Source organism: Atractosteus spatula, chromosome 8 (assembly GCF_055471065.1).
Source record: "Atractosteus spatula isolate fAtrSpa1 chromosome 8, fAtrSpa1.hap1, whole genome shotgun sequence".
Classification (NCBI taxonomy): domain Eukaryota; kingdom Metazoa; phylum Chordata; class Actinopteri; order Semionotiformes; family Lepisosteidae; genus Atractosteus; species Atractosteus spatula.
In genome coordinates, this window is record NC_142713.1 from 62,964,106 (window position 1) to 62,988,006 (window position 23,901).

Genomic DNA, 23,901 nt, shown 5'->3' on the forward strand with positions numbered 1-23,901 from the left:
TTCTCTGGGCATGGGATTTTCACATGTTCCCCAAACCAAAAGGAATGAGTGGGAAACAATCAAGACAACAGATAGAAGCACTTGCATTTGAATGAGTTTCAAGCATGCTTGGGTACTCGTGTGATCTGAGTGACTCAGTTTTGGAATACAACTGTCGCATGGTGCACCGCGACCTCCAGGCACCCCGGAGTTTCTGAAAAAAAATTTCTGCGATTTACACGAAACCACTTTTCTTCAACTTGAATTGGGCTAAAAATCCATCACTGAAAATAACAATTCTCTGAGTAGTGTGGAAATACTGATCCTTACCCTGCCTGGGTTGTCCACTGAGCATTTCCGCGAGCTCTACCTGAAGTTCTCTGGGCATTGGATTTTGACATATTCCCTAAACCAAAAGGAATGAGTGGGAAACAATCAAGACAACAGATAGAAGCACTTGCATTTGAATGAGTTTCAAGCATGCTTGGGTACTCGTGTGATCTGAGTGACTCAGTTTTGGAATACAACTGTCGCGTGGTGCACCGCGACCTCCAGGCACCCCGGAGTTTCTGAAAAAAAATTTTCTGCGATTTTCACGAAACCACTTTTCTTCAACTTGAAATGGGCTAAAAATCCATCACTGAAAATAAAAATTCTCTGAGTAGTGTGAAAATACTGATCCTTACCCTGCCTGGGTGTTCACTGAGCATTTCCGCGAGCTCTACCTGAAGTTCTCTGTGCATGGAATTTTGACATGTTCCCCAAACCAAAAGGAATGAGTGGGAAACAATCAAGACAACAGATAGAAGCACTTGCATTTGAATGAGTTTCAAGCATGCTTGGGTACTCGTGTGATCTGAGTGACTCAGTTGTGGAATACAACTGTCGCGTGGTGCATAGCGACCTCAAGGCACCCCGGAGTTTCTGAAAAAAAATTTTCTGCGATTTTCACGAAACCACTTTTCTTCAACTTGAATTGGGCTAAAAATCCACCACTGAAAATAAAAATTCTCTGAGTAGTGTGGAAATACTGATCCTTACCCTGCCTGGGTTGTCCACTGAGCATTTCCGCGAGCTCTACCTGAAGTTCTATGGGCATTGGATTTTGACATATTCCCTAAACCAAAAGGAATGAGTGGTAAACAATCAAGACAACAGATAGAAGCACTTGCATTTGAATGAGTTTCAAGCATGCTTGGGTACTCGTGTGATATGAGTGACTCAGTTTTGGAATGCAACTGTCGCGTGGTGCACCGCGACCTCCAGGCACCCCGGAGTTTCTGAAAAAAAAAATTCTGCGATTTTCACGAAACCACTTTTCTTCAACTTGAATTGGGCTAAAAATCCATCACTGAAAATAAAAATTCTCTGAGTAGTATGGAAATACTGATCCTTACCCTGCCTGGGTTGTCCACTGAGCATTTCCGCGAGCTCTACCTAAAGTTCTCTGGGCATGGGGTTTTGACATGTTTCCCAAACCAAAAGGAATGAGTGGGAAACAATCAAGACAACAGATAGAAGCACTTGCATTTGAATGAGTTTCAAGCATGCTTGGGTACTCGTGTGATCTGAGTGACTCAGTTGTGGAATACAACTGTCGCGTGGTGCATCGCGACCTCAAGGCACCCCGGAGTTTCTGAAAAAAAATTTTCTGCGATTTTCACAAAACCACTTTTCTTCAACTTGGATTGGACTAAAAATCCATCACTGAAAATAAAAAATTTCTGAGTAGTGTGGAAATACTGATCCTTACCCTGCCTGGGTTGTCCACTGAGCATTTCCGCGAGCTCTACCTGAAGTTCTCTGGGCATGGGATTTTGACATGTTCCCCAAACCAAAAGGAATGAGTGGGAAACAATCAAGACAACAGATAGAAGCACTTGCATTTGAATGAGTTTCAAGCATGCTTGGGTACTCGTGTGATCTGAGTGACTCAGTTTTGGAATACAACTGTCGCGTGGTGCACCGCGACCTCCAGGCACCCCGGAGTTTCTGAAAAAAAATTTTCTGCGATTTTCACGAAACCACTTTTCTTCAACATGAATTGGGCTAAAAATCCATCCCTGAAAATAAAAATTCTCTGAGTAGTGTGTAAATGCTGATCCTTACCCTGCCTGGGATGTCCACTGAGCATTTCCCCGAACTCTACCTGAAGTTCTCTGGGCATGGGATTTTGACATGTTCCCCAAACCAAAAGGAATGAGTGGGAAACAATCAAGACAACAGATAGAAGCACTTGCATTTGAATGAGTTTCAAGCATGGTTGGGTACTCGTGTGATCTGAGTGATTCAGTTTTGGAATAGAACTGTCGCGTGGTGCACCGCGACCTCCAGGCACCCCGGAGTTTCTGATAAAAAATTTTCTGCGATTTTCACAAAACCACTTTTCTTCAACTTGAATTGGGCTAAAAATCCATTACTGAAAATAAAAATTCTCTGAGTAGTGTGGAAATACTGATAATTACCCTGCCTGGGTTGTCCACTTAGCATTTCCACGAGCTCTACCTGAAGTTCTCTGGGCATGGGATTTTGACATGTTCCCCAAACCTAAAGGAATGAGTGGGAAACAATCAAGACAACAGATAGAAGCACTTGCATTTGAATGAGTTTCAAGCATGCTTGGGTACTCGTGTGATCTGAGTGACTCAGTTTTGGAATAGAACTGTCGCGTGGTGCACCGCGACCTCCAGGCACTCCGGAGTTTCTGAAAAAAAATTTTCTGCGATTTTCACGAAACCACTTTTCTTCAACTTGAATTGGGCTAAAAATCCATCACTGAAAATAAAAATTCTCTGAGTAGTGTGTAAATACTGATCCTTACCCTGCCTGGGTTGTCCACTGAGCATTTCCACGAGCTCTACCTGAAGTTCTCTGGGCATGGGATTTTGACATGTTCCCCAAACCAAAAGGAATGAGTGGGAAACAATCAAGACAACAGATAGAAGCACTTGCATTTGAATGAGTTTCAAGCATGCTTGGGTACTCGTGTGATCTGAGTGACTCAGTTTTGGAATACAACTGTCGCGTGGTGCACCGCGACCTCCAGGCACCCCGGAGTTTCTGAAAAAAAATTTTCTGCGATTTTCACGAAACCACTTTTCTTCAACTTGAAATGGGCTAAAAATCCATCACTGAAAATAAAAATTCTCTGAGTAGTGTGGAAATACTGATCCTTACCCTGCCTGGGTTGTCCACTGAGCATTTCCGCGAGCTCTACCTGAAGTTCTCTGGGCATGGGATTTTGACATGTTCCCCAAACCAAAAGGAATGAGTGGGAAACAATCAAGACAACAGATAGAAGCACTTCCATTTGAATGAGTTTCAAGCATGCTTGGGTACTCGTGTGATCTGAGTGACTCAGTTTTGGTATACAACTGTCGCGTGGTGCATCGCGACCTCAAGGCACCTCGGAGCTTCTGAAAAAAAATTTTCTGCAATTTTCACGAAACCACTTTTCATCAACTTGAATTGGGCTAAAAATCCATCCCTGAAAATAAATATTCTCTGAGTAGTGTGGAAATGCTGATCCTTACCCTACCTGGGGTGTCCACTGAGCATTTCCGGGAACTCCACTTGAAGTTCTCTGGGTATGGGATTTTGACATGTTACTTAAACCAAAAGGAATGAGTGGGAAACAATCAAGACAGCAGATAGAAGCACTTGCATTTGAATGAGTTTTAAGCATACTTGGGTACTCGTGTGATCTGAGTGACTCAGTTTTCGAATACAACTGTCGCGTGGTGCACTGCGACCTCCAGGCACCCCGGAGTTTCTGAAAAAAAAATTTCTGCGATTTTCAGGAAACCACTTTTCTTCAACTTGAATTTGTCTAAAAATCCATCACTGAAAATAAAAATTCTCTGAGTAGTGTGGAAATACTGATCCTTACCCTGCCTGGGTTGTCCACTGAGCATTTCCGCGAGCTCTACCTGAAGTTCTCTGGGCATGGGATTTTGACATGTTCCCCAGACCAAAAGGAATGAGTGGTAAACAATCAGGAAAAGAGATAGAGGCACTTGCATTTGAATGAGTTTCAAGCATGCTTGGGTACTCGTGTGATCTGAGTGACTCAGTTTTGGAATACAACTGTCGTGTGGTGCACCGCGACCTCTAGGCACCCCGGAGTTTCTGAAAAAAAATTTTCTGCGATTTTCACGAAACCACTTTTCTTCAACTTGAATTGGGCTAAAAATCCATCACTGAAAATAAAAATTCTCTGAGTAGTGTGGAAATACTGATCCTTACCCTGCCTGGGTTGTCCACTGAGCATTTCCCCGAACTCTACCTGAAGTTCTCTGGGCATGGGATTTTGACATGTTCCCCAGACCAAAAGGAATGAGTGGTAAACAATCAAGAAAAGAGATAGAGGCACTTGCATTTGAATGAGTTTCAAGCATGCTTGGGTACTCGTGTGATCTGAGTGACTCAGTTTTGGTATACAACTGTCGCGTGGTGCACCGAGACCTCCAGGCACCCCGAAGTTTCTGAAAAAAAATTTTCTGCGATTTTCACGAAACCACTTTTCTTCAACTTGAATTGGGCTAAAAATCCATCACTGAAAATAAAAATTCTCTGAGCAGTGTGGAAATGCTGATCCTTACCCTGCCTGGGGTGTCCACTGAGCATTTCCGTGAGCTCTCCCTGAAGTTCTCTGGGCATGGGATTTTGACATGTTCCCCAAACCAAAAGGAATGAGTGGGAAACAATCAAGAAAAGAGATAGAGGCACTTGCATTTGAATGAGTTTCAAGCATGCTTGGTACTCGTGTGATCTGAGTGACTCAGTTTTGGTATACAACTGTCGCGTGGTGCATCGCGACCTCAAGGCACCCCGGAGTTTGTGAAAAAAAAATTTCTGCAATTTTCACGAAACCACTTTTCATCAACTTGAATTGGGCTAAAAATCCATCCCTGAAAATAAATATTCTCTGAGTAGTGTGGAAATGCTGATCCTTACCCTACCTGGGGTGTCCACTGAGCATTTCCGGGAACTCCACTTGAAGTTCTCTGGGTATGGGATTTTGACATGTTACCCAAACCAAAAGGAATGAGTGGGAAACAATCAAGACAGCAGATAGAAGCACTTGCATTTGAATGAGTTTCAAGCATGCTTGGGTACTCGTGTGATCTGAGTGACTCAGTTTTGGAATACAACTGTCGCTTGGTGCACCGCGACCTCCAGGCACCCCGGAGTTTCTGAAAAAAAATTTTCTGCGATTTTCACGAAACCACTTTTCTTCAACTTGAATTGGGCTAAAAATCCATCCCTGAAAATAAAAATTCTCTTAGTAGTGTGTAAATGCTGATCCTTACACTGCCTGGGTTGTCCACTGAGCATTTCCGCGAGCTCTACCTGAAGTTCTCTGGGCATGGGATTTTGACATGTTCCCCAAACCAAAAGGAATGAGAGGGAAACAATCAAGACAACAGATAGAAACACTTGCATTTGAATGAGTTTCAAGCATGCTTGGGTACTCGTGTGATCTGAGTGACTCAGTTTTGTAATACAACTGTCGCGTGGTGCACCGCGACCTCCAGGCACCCCGGAGTTTCTGAAAAAAAATTTTCTGCGATTTTCACGAAACCACTTTTCTTCAACTTGAATTGGGCTAAAAATCCATCCCTGAAAATAAAAATTCTCTGAGTACTGTGGAAATAATGATCATTACCCTGCCTGGGTTGTCAACTGAGCATTTCCGCGAGCTCTACCTGAAGTTCTCTGGGCATGGGATTTTGACATGTTACCTAAACCAAAAGGAATGAGTGGGAAACAATCAAGGAAAGAGATAGAGGCACTTGCATTTGAATGAGTTTCAACCATGCTTGGGTACTCGTGTGATCTGAGTGACTCAGTTTTGGTATACAACTGTCGCGTGGTGCATCGCGACCTCAAGGCACCCCGGAGTTTCTGAAAAAAAATTTTCTGCAATTTTCACGAAACAACTTTTCATCAACTTGAATTGGGCTAAAAATCCATCCCTGAAAATAAATATTCTCTGAGTAGTGTGGAAATGCTGATCCTTACCCTACCTGGGGTGTCCACTGAGCATTTCCGGGAACTCCACTTGAAGTTCTCTGGGTATGGGATTTTGACATGTTACCCAAACCACAAGGAATGAGTGGGAAACAATCAAGACAGCAGATAGAAGCACTTGCATTTGAATGAGTTTCAAGCATGCTTGGGTACTCGTGTGATCTGAGTGACTCAGTTTTCGAATAGAACTGTCGCGTGGTGCACCGCGACCTCCAGGCACCCCGGAGTTTCTGAAAAAAAAATTTCTGCGATTTTCACGAAACCACTTTTCTTCAACTTGAATTGGGCTAAAAATCCATCCCTGAAAATAAAAATTCTCTGAGTACTGTGGAAAAACTGATCCTTACCCTGCCTGGGTTGTCCACTGAGCATTTCCGCGAGCTCTACCTGAAGTTCTCTGGGCATGGGATTTTGACATGTTACCTAAACCAAAAGGAATGAGTGGGAAACAATCAAGAAAAGAGATAGAGGCACTTGCATTTGAATGAGTTTCAAGCATGCTTGGTACTCGTGTGATCTGAGTGACTCAGTTTTGGTATACAACTGTCGCGTGGTGCATCGCGACCTCAAGGCACCCCGGAGTTTGTGAAAAAAAAATTTCTGCAATTTTCACGAAACCACTTTTCATCAACTTGAATTGGGCTAAAAATCCATCCCTGAAAATAAATATTCTCTGAGTAGTGTGGAAATGCTGATCCTTACCCTACCTGGGGTGTCCACTGAGCATTTCCGGGAACTCCACTTGAAGTTCTCTGGCATGGGATTTTGACATGTTCCCCAAACCAAAAGGAATGAGTGGGAAACAATCAAGACAACACATAGAAGCACTTGCATTTGAATGAGTTTCAAGCATGCTTGGGTACTCGTGTGATCTGAGTGACTCAGTTTTGGAATACAACTGTCGCTTGGTGCACCGCGACCTCCAGGCACCCCGGAGTTTCTGAAAAAAAATTTTCTGGGATTTTCACGAAACCACTTTTCTTCAACTTGAATTGGGCTAAAAATCCATCCCTGAAAATAAAAATTCTCTTAGTAGTGTGTAAATGCTGATCCTTACACTGCCTGGGTTGTCCACTGAGCATTTCCGCGAGCTCTACCTGAAGTTCTCTGGGCATGGGATTTTGACATGTTCCCCAAACCAAAAGGAATGAGAGGGAAACAATCAAGACAACAGATAGAAACACTTGCATTTGAATGAGTTTCAAGCATGCTTGGGTACTCGTGTGATCTGAGTGACTCAGTTTTGTAATACAACTGTCGCGTGGTGCACCGCGACCTCCAGGCACCCCGGAGTTTCTGAAAAAAAATTTTCTGCGATTTTCACGAAACCACTTTTCTTCAACTTGAATTGGGCTAAAAATCCATCCCTGAAAATAAAAATTCTCTGAGTACTGTGGAAATACTGATCATTACCCTGCCTGGGTTGTCAACTGAGCATTTCCGCGAGCTCTACCTGAAGTTCTCTGGGCATGGGATTTTGACATGTTACCTAAACCAAAAGGAATGAGTGGGAAACAATCAAGAAAAGAGATAGAGGCACTTGCATTTGAATGAGTTTCAACCATGCTTGGGTACTCGTGTGATCTGAGTGACTCAGTTATGGTATACAACTGTCGCGTGGTGCATCGCGACCTCAAGGCACCCCGGAGTTTCTGAAAAAAAATTTTCTGCAATTTTCACGAAACAACTTTTCATCAACTTGAATTGGGCTAAAAATCCATGCCTGAAAATAAATATTCTCTGAGTAGTGTGGAAATGCTGATCCTTACCCTACCTGGGGTGTCCACTGAGCATTTCCGGGAACTCCACTTGAAGTTCTCTGGGTATGGGATTTTGACATGTTACCCAAACCAAAAGGAATGAGTGGGAAACAATCAAGACAACAGATAGAAGCACTTGCATTTGAATGAGTTTTAAGCATGCTTGGGTACTCGTGTGATCTGAGTGACTCAGTTTTCGAATACAACTGTCGCGTGGTGCACTGCGACCTCCAGGCACCCCGGAGTTTCTGAAAAAAAATTTTCTGGGATTTTCACGAAACCACTTTTCTTCAACTTGAATTGGGCTAAAAATCCATCCCTGAAAATAAAAATTCTCTGAGTACTGTGGAAATACTGATCCTTACCCTGCCTGGTTTGTCCACTGAGCATTTCCGCGAGCTCTACATGAAGTTCTCTGGGCATGGGATTTTGACATGTTCCCCAAACCAAAAGGAATGAGTGGGAAACAATCAAGACAACAGATAGAAGCACTTGCATTTGAATGAGTTTTAAGCATGCTTGGGTACTCGTGTGATCTGAGTGACTCAGTTTTCGAATACAACTGTCGCGTGGTGCACTGCGACCTCCAGGCACCCCGGAGTTTCTGAAAAAAAAATTTCTGGGATTTTCACGAAACCACTTTTCTTCAACTTGAATTGGGCTAAAAATCCATCCCTGAAAATAAAAATTCTCTTAGTAGTGTGTAAATGCTGATCCTTACACTGCCTGGGTTGTCCACTGAGCATTTCCGCGAGCTCTACCTGAAGTTCTCTGGGCATGGGATTTTGACATGTTCCCCAAACCAAAAGGAATGAGAGGGAAACAATCAAGACAACAGATAGAAACACTTGCATTTGAATGAGTTTCAAGCATGCTTGGGTACTCGTGTGATCTGAGTGACTCAGTTTTGTAATACAACTGTCGCGTGGTGCTCCGCGACCTCCAGGCACCCCGGAGTTTCTGAAAAAAAATTTTCTGCGATTTTCACGAAACCACTTTTCTTCAACTTGAATTGGGCTAAAAATCCATCCCTGAAAATAAAAATTCTCTGAGTACTGTGGAAATACTGATCATTACCCTGCCTGGGTTGTCAACTGAGCATTTCCGCGAGCTCTACCTGAAGTTCTCTGGGCATGGGATTTTGACATGTTACCTAAACCAAAAGGAATGAGTGGGAAACAATCAAGAAAAGAGATAGAGGCACTTGCATTTGAATGAGTTTCAACCATGCTTGGGTACTCGTGTGATCTGAGTGACTCAGTTTTGGTATACAACTGTCGCGTGGTGCATCGCGACCTCAAGGCACCCCGGAGTTTCTGAAAAAAAATTTTCTGCAATTTTCACGAAACAACTTTTCATCAACTTGAATTGGGCTAAAAATCCATCCCTGAAAATAAATATTCTCTGAGTAGTGTGGAAATGCTGATCCTTACCCTACCTGGGGTGTCCACTGAGCATTTCCGGGAACTCCACTTGAAGTTCTCTGGGTATGGGAGTTTGACATGTTACCCGAACCAAAAGGAATGAGTGGGAAACAATCAAGACAACAGATAGAAGCACTTGCATTTGAATGAGTTTTAAGCATGCTTGGGTACTCGTGTGATCTGAGTGACTCAGATTTCGAATACAACTGTCGCGTGGTGCACTGCGACCTCCAGGCACCCCGGAGTTTCTGAAAAAAAATTTTCTGCGATTTTCAGGAAACCACTTTTCTTCAACTTGAATTGGGCTAAAAATCCATCCCTGAAAATAAAAATTCTCTTAGTAGTGTGTAAATGCTGATCCTTACCCTGCCTGGGTTGTCCACTGAGCATTTCCGCGAGCTCTACCTGAAGTTCTCTGGGCATGGGATTTTGACATGTTCCCCAAACCAAAAGGAATAAGTGGGAAACACTCAAGACAACAGATAGAAGCACTTGCATTTGAATGAGTTTTAAGCATGCTTGGGTACTCGTGTGATCTGAGTGAATCAGTTTTGTAATACAACTGTCGCGTGGTGCACCGCGACCTCTAGGCACCCCGGAGTTTCTGAAAAAAATTTTTCTGCGATTTTCACGAAACCACTTTTCTTCAACTTGAATTGGGCTAAAAATCCATCACTGAAAATAAATATTCTCTGAGTACTGTGGAAATACTGATCCTTACCCTGCCTGGGGTGTCTACTGAGCATTTCCGCGAACTCTACTTAAAGTTCTCTGGGCATGGGATTTTGACATGTTACCCAAACCAATAGGAATGAGTGGGAAACAATCAAGACAACAGATAGAAGCACTTGCATTGGATGAGTTTCAAGCATGCTTGGGTACTCGTGTGATCTGAGTGACTCAGTTTCCGAATACAACTGTCGCGTGGTGCACCGCGACCTCCAGGCACCCCGGAGTTTCTGAAAAAAAATTTTCTGCGATTTTCACGAAACCACTTTTCTTCAACTTGAATTGGGCTAAAAATCCATCACTGAAAATAAAAATTCTCTTAGTAGTGTGGAAATACTGATCCTTACCCTGCCTGGGTTGTCCACTGAACATTTCCGCGAGCTCTACCTGAAGTTCTCTGGGCATGGGATTTTGACATGTTCCCCAAACCAAAAGGAATGAGTGGGAAACAATCAAGACAACAGATAGAAGCACTTGCATTTGAAGGAGTTTTAAGCATGCTTGGGTACTCGTGTGATCTGAGTGACTCAGTTTTGGAATACAACTGTCGCGTGGTGCATCGCGACCTCAAAGCACCCCGGAGTTTCTGAAAAAAAAATTTCTGCAATTTTCACTAAACCACTTTTCATCAACTTGAATTGGGCTAAAAATCCATTCCTGAAAATAAATATTCTCTGAGTAGTGTGGAAATGCTGATCCTTACCCTACCTGGGGTGTCCACTGAGCATTTCCGCGAACTCTACTTGAAGTTCTCTGGGCATGGGATTTTGACATGTTACCCAAACCAAAAGGAATGAGTGGGAAACAATCAAGACGAGATAGAAGCACTTGCATTTGAATAAGTTTCAAGCATGCTTGGGTACTCGTGTGATCTGAGTGACTCAGTTTTGGAATACAACTGTCGCGTGGTGCACCGCGACCTCCAAGCACCCCGGAGTTTCTGAAAAAAAATTTTCTGGGATTTTCACGAAACCACTTTTCTTCAACTTGAATTGGGCTAAAAATCCATCCCTGAAAATAAAAATTCTCTGAGTAGTGTGTAAATGCTGATCCTTACCCTGCCTGGGTTGTGCACTGAGCATTTCCGCGAGCTCTATCTGAAGTTCTCTGGGCATGGGATTTTGACATGTTCCCCAAACCAAAAGGAATGAGAGGGAAACAATCAAGACAACAGATAGAAACACTTGCATTTGAATGAGTTTCAAGCATGCTTGGGTACTCGTGTGATCTGAGTGACTCAGTTTTGTAATACAACTGTCGCGTGGTGCACCGCGACCTCCAGGCACCCCGGAGTTTCTGAAAAAAAATTTTCTGCGATTTTCACGAAACCACTTTTCTTCAACTTGAATTGGGCTAAAAATCCATCCCTGAAAATAAAAATTCTCTTAGTAGTGTGTAAATGCTGATCCTTACACTGCCTGGGTTGTCCACTGAGCATTTCCGCGAGCTCTACCTGAAGTTCTCTGGGCATGGGATTTTGACATGTTCCCCAAACCAAAAGGAATGAGAGGGAAACAATCAAGACAACAGATAGAAACACTTGCATTTGAATGAGTTTCAAGCATGCTTGGGTACTCGTGTGATCTGAGTGACTCAGTTTTGTAATACAACTGTCGCGTGGTGCACCGCGACCTCCAGGCACCCCGGAGTTTCTGAAAAAAAATTTTCTGCGATTTTCACGAAACCACTTTTCTTCAACTTGAATTGGGCTAAAAATCCATCCCTGAAAATAAAAATTCTCTGAGTACTGTGGAAATACTGATCATTACCCTGCCTGGGTTGTCAACTGAGCATTTCCGCGAGCTCTACCTGAAGTTCTCTGGGCATGGGATTTTGACATGTTACCTAAACCAAAAGGAATGAGTGGGAAACAATCAAGGAAAGAGATAGAGGCACTTGCATTTGAATGAGTTTCAACCATGCTTGGGTACTCGTGTGATCTGAGTGACTCAGTTTTGGTATACAACTGTCGCGTGGTGCATCGCGACCTCAAGGCACCCCGGAGTTTCTGAAAAAAAATTTTCTGCAATTTTCACGAAACAACTTTTCATCAACTTGAATTGGGCTAAAAATCCATCCCTGAAAATAAATATTCTCTGAGTAGTGTGGAAATGCTGATCCTTACCCTACCTGGGGTGTCCACTGAGCATTTCCGGGAACTCCACTTGAAGTTCTCTGGGTATGGGATTTTGACATGTTACCCAAACCACAAGGAATGAGTGGGAAACAATCAAGACAGCAGATAGAAGCACTTGCATTTGAATGAGTTTCAAGCATGCTTGGGTACTCGTGTGATCTGAGTGACTCAGTTTTCGAATAGAACTGTCGCGTGGTGCACCGCGACCTCCAGGCACCCCGGAGTTTCTGAAAAAAAAATTTCTGCGATTTTCACGAAACCACTTTTCTTCAACTTGAATTGGGCTAAAAATCCATCCCTGAAAATAAAAATTCTCTGAGTACTGTGGAAAAACTGATCCTTACCCTGCCTGGGTTGTCCACTGAGCATTTCCGCGAGCTCTACCTGAAGTTCTCTGGGCATGGGATTTTGACATGTTACCTAAACCAAAAGGAATGAGTGGGAAACAATCAAGAAAAGAGATAGAGGCACTTGCATTTGAATGAGTTTCAAGCATGCTTGGTACTCGTGTGATCTGAGTGACTCAGTTTTGGTATACAACTGTCGCGTGGTGCATCGCGACCTCAAGGCACCCCGGAGTTTGTGAAAAAAAAATTTCTGCAATTTTCACGAAACCACTTTTCATCAACTTGAATTGGGCTAAAAATCCATCCCTGAAAATAAATATTCTCTGAGTAGTGTGGAAATGCTGATCCTTACCCTACCTGGGGTGTCCACTGAGCATTTCCGGGAACTCCACTTGAAGTTCTCTGGCATGGGATTTTGACATGTTCCCCAAACCAAAAGGAATGAGTGGGAAACAATCAAGACAACACATAGAAGCACTTGCATTTGAATGAGTTTCAAGCATGCTTGGGTACTCGTGTGATCTGAGTGACTCAGTTTTGGAATACAACTGTCGCTTGGTGCACCGCGACCTCCAGGCACCCCGGAGTTTCTGAAAAAAAATTTTCTGGGATTTTCACGAAACCACTTTTCTTCAACTTGAATTGGGCTAAAAATCCATCCCTGAAAATAAAAATTCTCTTAGTAGTGTGTAAATGCTGATCCTTACACTGCCTGGGTTGTCCACTGAGCATTTCCGCGAGCTCTACCTGAAGTTCTCTGGGCATGGGATTTTGACATGTTCCCCAAACCAAAAGGAATGAGAGGGAAACAATCAAGACAACAGATAGAAACACTTGCATTTGAATGAGTTTCAAGCATGCTTGGGTACTCGTGTGATCTGAGTGACTCAGTTTTGTAATACAACTGTCGCGTGGTGCACCGCGACCTCCAGGCACCCCGGAGTTTCTGAAAAAAAATTTTCTGCGATTTTCACGAAACCACTTTTCTTCAACTTGAATTGGGCTAAAAATCCATCCCTGAAAATAAAAATTCTCTGAGTACTGTGGAAATACTGATCATTACCCTGCCTGGGTTGTCAACTGAGCATTTCCGCGAGCTCTACCTGAAGTTCTCTGGGCATGGGATTTTGACATGTTACCTAAACCAAAAGGAATGAGTGGGAAACAATCAAGAAAAGAGATAGAGGCACTTGCATTTGAATGAGTTTCAACCATGCTTGGGTACTCGTGTGATCTGAGTGACTCAGTTATGGTATACAACTGTCGCGTGGTGCATCGCGACCTCAAGGCACCCCGGAGTTTCTGAAAAAAAATTTTCTGCAATTTTCACGAAACAACTTTTCATCAACTTGAATTGGGCTAAAAATCCATGCCTGAAAATAAATATTCTCTGAGTAGTGTGGAAATGCTGATCCTTACCCTACCTGGGGTGTCCACTGAGCATTTCCGGGAACTCCACTTGAAGTTCTCTGGGTATGGGATTTTGACATGTTACCCAAACCAAAAGGAATGAGTGGGAAACAATCAAGACAACAGATAGAAGCACTTGCATTTGAATGAGTTTTAAGCATGCTTGGGTACTCGTGTGATCTGAGTGACTCAGTTTTCGAATACAACTGTCGCGTGGTGCACTGCGACCTCCAGGCACCCCGGAGTTTCTGAAAAAAAATTTTCTGGGATTTTCACGAAACCACTTTTCTTCAACTTGAATTGGGCTAAAAATCCATCCCTGAAAATAAAAATTCTCTGAGTACTGTGGAAATACTGATCCTTACCCTGCCTGGTTTGTCCACTGAGCATTTCCGCGAGCTCTACATGAAGTTCTCTGGGCATGGGATTTTGACATGTTCCCCAAACCAAAAGGAATGAGTGGGAAACAATCAAGACAACAGATAGAAGCACTTGCATTTGAATGAGTTTTAAGCATGCTTGGGTACTCGTGTGATCTGAGTGACTCAGTTTTCGAATACAACTGTCGCGTGGTGCACTGCGACCTCCAGGCACCCCGGAGTTTCTGAAAAAAAAATTTCTGGGATTTTCACGAAACCACTTTTCTTCAACTTGAATTGGGCTAAAAATCCATCCCTGAAAATAAAAATTCTCTTAGTAGTGTGTAAATGCTGATCCTTACACTGCCTGGGTTGTCCACTGAGCATTTCCGCGAGCTCTACCTGAAGTTCTCTGGGCATGGGATTTTGACATGTTCCCCAAACCAAAAGGAATGAGAGGGAAACAATCAAGACAACAGATAGAAACACTTGCATTTGAATGAGTTTCAAGCATGCTTGGGTACTCGTGTGATCTGAGTGACTCAGTTTTGTAATACAACTGTCGCGTGGTGCTCCGCGACCTCCAGGCACCCCGGAGTTTCTGAAAAAAAATTTTCTGCGATTTTCACGAAACCACTTTTCTTCAACTTGAATTGGGCTAAAAATCCATCCCTGAAAATAAAAATTCTCTGAGTACTGTGGAAATACTGATCATTACCCTGCCTGGGTTGTCAACTGAGCATTTCCGCGAGCTCTACCTGAAGTTCTCTGGGCATGGGATTTTGACATGTTACCTAAACCAAAAGGAATGAGTGGGAAACAATCAAGAAAAGAGATAGAGGCACTTGCATTTGAATGAGTTTCAACCATGCTTGGGTACTCGTGTGATCTGAGTGACTCAGTTTTGGTATACAACTGTCGCGTGGTGCATCGCGACCTCAAGGCACCCCGGAGTTTCTGAAAAAAAATTTTCTGCAATTTTCACGAAACAACTTTTCATCAACTTGAATTGGGCTAAAAATCCATCCCTGAAAATAAATATTCTCTGAGTAGTGTGGAAATGCTGATCCTTACCCTACCTGGGGTGTCCACTGAGCATTTCCGGGAACTCCACTTGAAGTTCTCTGGGTATGGGAGTTTGACATGTTACCCGAACCAAAAGGAATGAGTGGGAAACAATCAAGACAACAGATAGAAGCACTTGCATTTGAATGAGTTTTAAGCATGCTTGGGTACTCGTGTGATCTGAGTGACTCAGATTTCGAATACAACTGTCGCGTGGTGCACTGCGACCTCCAGGCACCCCGGAGTTTCTGAAAAAAAATTTTCTGCGATTTTCAGGAAACCACTTTTCTTCAACTTGAATTGGGCTAAAAATCCATCCCTGAAAATAAAAATTCTCTTAGTAGTGTGTAAATGCTGATCCTTACCCTGCCTGGGTTGTCCACTGAGCATTTCCGCGAGCTCTACCTGAAGTTCTCTGGGCATGGGATTTTGACATGTTCCCCAAACCAAAAGGAATAAGTGGGAAACACTCAAGACAACAGATAGAAGCACTTGCATTTGAATGAGTTTTAAGCATGCTTGGGTACTCGTGTGATCTGAGTGAATCAGTTTTGTAATACAACTGTCGCGTGGTGCACCGCGACCTCTAGGCACCCCGGAGTTTCTGAAAAAAATTTTTCTGCGATTTTCACGAAACCACTTTTCTTCAACTTGAATTGGGCTAAAAATCCATCACTGAAAATAAATATTCTCTGAGTACTGTGGAAATACTGATCCTTACCCTGCCTGGGGTGTCTACTGAGCATTTCCGCGAACTCTACTTAAAGTTCTCTGGGCATGGGATTTTGACATGTTACCCAAACCAATAGGAATGAGTGGGAAACAATCAAGACAACAGATAGAAGCACTTGCATTGGATGAGTTTCAAGCATGCTTGGGTACTCGTGTGATCTGAGTGACTCAGTTTCCGAATACAACTGTCGCGTGGTGCACCGCGACCTCCAGGCACCCCGGAGTTTCTGAAAAAAAATTTTCTGCGATTTTCACGAAACCACTTTTCTTCAACTTGAATTGGGCTAAAAATCCATCACTGAAAATAAAAATTCTCTTAGTAGTGTGGAAATACTGATCCTTACCCTGCCTGGGTTGTCCACTGAACATTTCCGCGAGCTCTACCTGAAGTTCTCTGGGCATGGGATTTTGACATGTTCCCCAAACCAAAAGGAATGAGTGGGAAACAATCAAGACAACAGATAGAAGCACTTGCATTTGAAGGAGTTTTAAGCATGCTTGGGTACTCGTGTGATCTGAGTGACTCAGTTTTGGAATACAACTGTCGCGTGGTGCATCGCGACCTCAAAGCACCCCGGAGTTTCTGAAAAAAAAATTTCTGCAATTTTCACTAAACCACTTTTCATCAACTTGAATTGGGCTAAAAATCCATTCCTGAAAATAAATATTCTCTGAGTAGTGTGGAAATGCTGATCCTTACCCTACCTGGGGTGTCCACTGAGCATTTCCGCGAACTCTACTTGAAGTTCTCTGGGCATGGGATTTTGACATGTTACCCAAACCAAAAGGAATGAGTGGGAAACAATCAAGACGAGATAGAAGCACTTGCATTTGAATAAGTTTCAAGCATGCTTGGGTACTCGTGTGATCTGAGTGACTCAGTTTTGGAATACAACTGTCGCGTGGTGCACCGCGACCTCCAAGCACCCCGGAGTTTCTGAAAAAAAATTTTCTGGGATTTTCACGAAACCACTTTTCTTCAACTTGAATTGGGCTAAAAATCCATCCCTGAAAATAAAAATTCTCTGAGTAGTGTGTAAATGCTGATCCTTACCCTGCCTGGGTTGTGCACTGAGCATTTCCGCGAGCTCTATCTGAAGTTCTCTGGGCATGGGATTTTGACATGTTCCCCAAACCAAAAGGAATGAGAGGGAAACAATCAAGACAACAGATAGAAACACTTGCATTTGAATGAGTTTCAAGCATGCTTGGGTACTCGTGTGATCTGAGTGACTCAGTTTTGTAATACAACTGTCGCGTGGTGCACCGCGACCTCCAGGCACCCCGGAGTTTCTGAAAAAAAATTTTCTGCGATTTTCACGAAACCACTTTTCTTCAACTTGAATTGGGCTAAAAATCCATCCCTGAAAATAAAAATTCTCTGAGTACTGTGGAAATACTGATCATTACCCTGCCTGGGTTGTCAACTGAGCATTTCCGCGAGCTCTACCTGAAGTTCTCTGGGCATGGGATTTTGACATGTTACCTAAACCAAAAGGAATGAGTGGGAAACAATCAAGGAAAGAGATAGAGGCACTTGCATTTGAATGAGTTTCAACCATGCTTGGGTACTCGTGTGATCTGAGTGACTCAGTTTTGGTATACAACTGTCGCGTGGTGCATCGCGACCTCAAGGCACCCCGGAGTTTCTGAAAAAAAATTTTCTGCAATTTTCACGAAACAACTTTTCATCAACTTGAATTGGGCTAAAAATCCATCCCTGAAAATAAATATTCTCTGAGTAGTGTGGAAATGCTGATCCTTACCCTACCTGGGGTGTCCACTGAGCATTTCCGGGAACTCCACTTGAAGTTCTCTGGGTATGGGATTTTGACATGTTACCCAAACCAAAAGGAATGAGTGGGAAACAATCAAGACAGCACATAGAAGCACTTGCATTTGAATGAGTTTCAAGCATGCTTGGGTACTCGTGTGATCTGAGTGACTCAGTTTTCGAATACAACTGTCGCGTGGTGCACCGCGACCTCCAAGCACCCCGGAATTTCTGAAAAAAAAATTTCTGCGATTTTCACGAAACCACTTTTCTTCAACTTGAATATAGGCTAAAAATCCATCCCTGAAAATAAAAATTCTCTGAGTACTGTGGAAATACTGATCCTTACCCTGCCTGGGTTGTCCACTGAGCATTTCCGCGAGCTCTACCTGAAGTTCTCTGGGCATGGGATTTTGACATGTTACCTAAACCAAAAGGAATGAGTGGGAAACAATCAAGAAAAGAGATAGAGGCACTTGCATTTGAATGAGTTTCAAGCATGCTTGGTACTCGTGTGATCTGAGTGACTCAGTTTTGGTATACAACTGTCGCGTGGTGCATCGCGACCTCAAGGCACCCCGGAGTTTCTGAAAAAAAATTTTCTGCAATTTTCACGAAACAACTTTTCATCAACTTGAATTGGGCTAAAAATCCATCCCTGAAAATAAATATTCTCTGAGTAGTGTGGAAATGCTGATCCTTACCCTACCTGGGGTGTCCACTGAGCATTTCCGGGAACTCCACTTGAAGTTCTCTGGGTATGGGATTTTGACATGTTACCCAAACCAAAAGGAATGAGTGGGAAACAATCAAGACAACAGATAGAAGCACTTGCATTTGAATGAGTTTTAAGCATGCTTGGGTACTCGTGTGATCTGAGTGACTCAGTTTTCGAATACAACTGTCGCGTGGTGCACTGCGACCTCCAGGCACCCCGGAGTTTCTGAAAAAAAATTTTCTGGGATTTTCACGAAACCACTTTTCTTCAACTTGAATTGGGCTAAAAATCCATCCCTGAAAATAAAAATTCTCTGAGTACTGTGGAAATACTGATCCTTACCCTGCCTGGGTTGTCCACTGAGCATTTCCGCGAGCTCTACATGAAGTTCTCTGGGCATGGGATTTTGACATGTTCCCCAAACCAAAAGGAATGAGTGGGAAACAATCAAGACAACAGATAGAAGCACTTGCATTTGAATGAGTTTAAAGCATGCTTGGGTACTCGTGTGATCTGAGTGACTCAGTTTTCGAATACAACTGTCGCGTGGTGCACTGCGACCTCCAGGCACCCCGGAGTTTCTGAAAAAAAAATTTCTGGGATTTTCACGAAACCACTTTTCTTCAACTTGAATTGGGCTAAAAATCCATCCCTGAAAATAAAAATTCTCTTAGTAGTGTGTAAATGCTGATCCTTACACTGCCTGGGTTGTCCACTGAGCATTTCCGCGAGCTCTACCTGAAGTTCTCTGGGCATGGGATTTTGACATTTTCCCCAAACCAAAAGGAATGAGAGGGAAACAATCAAGACAACAGATAGAAACACTTGCATTTGAATGAGTTTCAAGCATGCTTGGGTACTCGTGTGATCTGAGTGACTCAGTTTTGTAATACAACTGTCGCGTGGTGCACCGCGACCTCCAGGCACCCCGGAGTTTCTGAAAAAAAATTTTCTGCGATTTTCACGAAACCACTTTTCTTCAACTTGAATTGGGCTAAAAATCCATCCCTGAAAATAAAAATTCTCTGAGTACTGTGGAAATACTGATCATTACCCTGCCTGGGTTGTCAACTGAGCATTTCCGCGAGCTCTACCTGAAGTTCTCTGGGCATGGGATTTTGACATGTTACCTAAACCAAAAGGAATGAGTGGGAAACAATCAAGAAAAGAAATAGAGGCACTTGCATTTGAATGAGTTTCAACCATGCTTGGGTACTCGTGTGATCTGAGTGACTCAGTTTTGGTATACAACTGTCGCGTGGTGCATCGCGACCTCAAGGCACCCCGGAGTTTCTGAAAAAAAATTTTCTGCAATTTTCACGAAACAACTTTTCATCAACTTGAATTGGGCTAAAAATCCATCCCTGAAAATAAATATTCTCTGAGTAGTGTGGAAATGCTGATCCTTACCCTACCTGGGGTGTCCACTGAGCATTTCCGGGAACTCCATTTGAAGTTCTCTGGTTATGGGATTTTGACATGTTACCCAAACCAAAAGGAATGAGTGGGAAACAATCAAGACAACAGATAGAAGCACTTGCATTTGAATGAGTTTCAAGCATGCTTGGGTACTCGTGTGATCTGAGTGACTCAGTTTTGGAATACAACTGTCGGTGGTGCACCGAGACCTCCAGGCACCCCGGAGTTTCTGAAAAAAATTTTTCTGCGATTTTCACGAAACCACTTTTCTTCAGCTTGAATTGGTCTAAAAATCCATCACTGAAAATAAAAATTCTCTGAGTAATTTGGAAATACTGATCCTTACCCTGCCTGGGTTGTCCACTGAGCATTTCCGCGAGCTCTACCTGAAGTTCTCTGGGCATGGGATTTTGACATGTTCCCCAAACCAAAAGGAATGAGTGGGAAACAATCAAGACAACAGATAGAAGCACTTACATTTGAATGAGTTTCAAGCATGCTTGGGTACTCGTGTGATCTGAGTGACTCAGTTTTCGAATACAACTGTCGCGTGGTGCACCGCGACCTCCAGGCACCCCGGAGTTTCTGAAAAAAAATTTTCTGCGATTTTCACGAAACCACTTTTCTTCAACTTGAATTGGGCTAAAAATCCATCCCTGAAAATAAAAATTCTCTGAGTAGTGTGGAAATACTGATCCTTACCTTGCCTGGGTTGTCCACTGAGCATTTCCGTGAGCTCTACCTGAAGTTCTCTGGGCATGGGATTTTGACATGTTCCCCAAACCAAAAGGAATGAGTGGGAAACAATCAAGACAACAGATAGAAGCACTTACATTTGAATGAGTTTCAAGCATGCTTGGGTACTCGTGTGATCTGAGTGACTCAGTTTTGTAATACAACTGTCGCGTGGTGCACCGCGACCTCCAGGCACCCCGGAGTTTCTGAAAAAAAATTTTCTGCGATTTTCACGAAACCACTTTTCTTCAACTTGAAATGGGCTAAAAATCCATCACTGAAAATAAAAATTCTCTGAGTAGTGTGGAAATACTGATCCTTACCCTGCCTGGGTTGTCCACTGAGCATTTCCGCGAGCTCTACCTGAAGTTCTCTGTGCATGGGATTTTGACATGTTCCCCAAACCAAAATGAATGAGTGGGAAACAATCAAGAAAAGAGATAGAGGCACTTGCATTTGAATGAGTTTCAAGCATGCTTGGGTACTTGTGTGATCTGAGTGACTCAGTTTTGGTATACAACTGTCGCGTGGTGCATCGCGACCTCAAGGCACCCCGGAGTTTCTGAAAAAAAATTTTCTGCGATTTTCACGAAACCACTTTTCTTCAACTTGACTTGGGCTAAGAATCCATCACTGAAAATAAAAATTCTCTGAGTAGTGTGGAAATACTGATCCTTACCCTGCCTGGGTTGTCCACTGAGCATTTCCGCGAGCTCTACCTGAAGTTCTCTGGGCATGGGATTTTGACATGTTCCCCAAACCAAGAGGAATGAGTGGGAAACAATCAAGACAACAGATAGAAGCACTTGCATTTGAATGAGTTTCAAGCATGCTTGGGTACTCGTGTGATCTGAGTGACTCAGTTTTGTAATACAACTGTCGCGTGGTGCACCGCGACCTCCAGGCACCCCGGAGTTTCTGAAAAAAAATTTTCTGCGATTTTCACGAAACCACTTTTCTTCAACTTGAATTGGGCTAAAAATCCATCCCTGAAAATAAAAATTCTTTGAGTACTGTGGAAATACTGATCCTTACCCTGTCTGGGTTGTCCACTGAGCATTTCCGCGAACTCTACCTGAAGTAGAGTTTCTGAAAAAAAAATTTCTTCGATTTTCACGAAACCATTTTTCTTCAACTTGAAATGGGCTAAAAATCCATCACTGAAAATAAAAATTCTCTGAGTAGTGAGGAAATACTGATCCTTACCCTGCCTGGGTTGTCCATTGAGCATTTCCGCGAGCTCTACCTGAAGTTCTCTGGGCATGGGATTTTGACATGTTCCCCAAACCAAAAGGAATGAGTGGGAAACAATCAAGACAACAGATAGAAGCAATTGCATTTGAATGAGTTTCAAGCATGCTTGTGTACTCGTGTGATCTGAGTGACTCAGTTTTGGAATACAACTGTCGCGTGGTGCACCGCGACCTCCAGGCACCCCGGAGTTTCTGAAAAAAAATTTTCTGCGATTTTCACGAAACCACTTTTCTTCAACTTGAATTGGGCTAAAAATCCATCACTGAAAATAAAAATTCTCTGAGTACTCTGGAAATACTGATCCTTACCCTGCCTGGGTTGTCAACTGAGCATTTCCGCGAGCTCTACCTCAAGTTTTCTGGGCATGGGATTTTGACATGTTACTTAAACCAAAAGGAATGAGTGGGAAACAATCAAGAAAAGAGATAGAGGCACTTGCATTTGATTGAGTTTCAAGCATGCTTGGGTACTCGTGTGATCTGAGTGACTCAGTTTTGGTATACAACTGTCGCGTGGTGCATCGCGACCTCAAGGCACCCCGGAGTTTCTGAAAAAAAAATTTCTGCAATTTTCACGAAACCACTTTTCATCAACTTGAATTGGGCTAAAAATCCATCCCGGAAAATAAATATTCTCTGAGTAGTGTGGAAATGCTGATCCTTACCCTACCTGGGGTGTCCACTGAGCATTTCCGCGAACTCTACATGAAGTTCTCTGGGCATGGGATTTTGACATGTTACCCAAACCAAAAGGAATGAGTGGGAAACAATCAAGACAACAGGTAGAAGCTCTTGCATTTGAATGAGTTTCAAGCATGCTTGGGTACTCGTGTGATCTGAGTGACTCAGTTTTGGAATACAACTGTCGTGTGGTACACCGCGACCTCTAGGCACCCCGGAGTTTTTGAAAAAAATTTTTCTGCGATTTTCACGAAACCACTTTTCTTCAGCTTGAATTGGTCTAAAAATCCATCACTGAAAATAAAAATTCTCTGAGTAATGTGGAAATACTGATCCTTACCCTGCCTGTGTTGTCCACTGAGCATTTCCGCGAGCTCTACCTGAAGTTCTCTGGGCATGGGATTTTGACATGTTCCCCAAACCAAAAGGAATGAGTGGGAAACAATCAAGACAACAGATAGAAGAACTTACATTTGAATGAGTTTCAAGCATGCTTGGGTACTCGTGTGATCTGAGTGACTCAGTTTTGGTATACAACTGTCGCGTGGTGCATCGCGACCTCAAGGCACCCCGAAGTTTCTGAAAAAAAATTTTCTGCGATTTTCACGAAACCACTTTTCTTCAACTTGAATTGGGCTAAAAATCCATCACTGAAAATAAATATTCTCTGAGTAGTGTGGAAATGCTGATCCTTACCCTACCTGGGGTGTCCACTGAGCATTTCCGCGAACTCTACATGAAGTTCTCTGGGCATGGGATTTTGACATGTTACCCAAACCAAAAGGAATGAGTGGGAAACAATCAAGACAACAGGTAGAAGCTCTTGCATTTGAATGAGTTTCAAGCATGCTTGGGTACTCGTGTGATCTGAGTGACTCAGTTTTGGAATACAACTGTCGTGTGGTACACCGCGACCTCTAGGCACCCCGGAGTTTTTGAAAAAAATTTTTCTGCGATTTTCACGAAACCACTTTTCTTCAGCTTGAATTGGTCTAAAAATCCATCACTGAAAATAAAAATTCTCTGAGTAATGTGGAAATACTGATCCTTACCCTGCCTGTGTTGTCCACTGAGCATTTCCGCGAGCTCTACCTGAAGTTCTCTGGGCATGGGATTTTGACATGTTCCCCAAACCAAAAGGAATGAGTGGGAAACAATCAAGACAACAGATAGAAGAACTTACATTTGAATGAGTTTCAAGCATGCTTGGGTACTCGTGTGATCTGAGTGACTCAGTTTTGGTATACAACTGTCGCGTGGTGCATCGCGACCTCAAGGCACCCCGGAGTTTCTGAAAAAAAATTTTCTGCAATTTTCACGAAACCACTTTTCATCAACTTGAATTG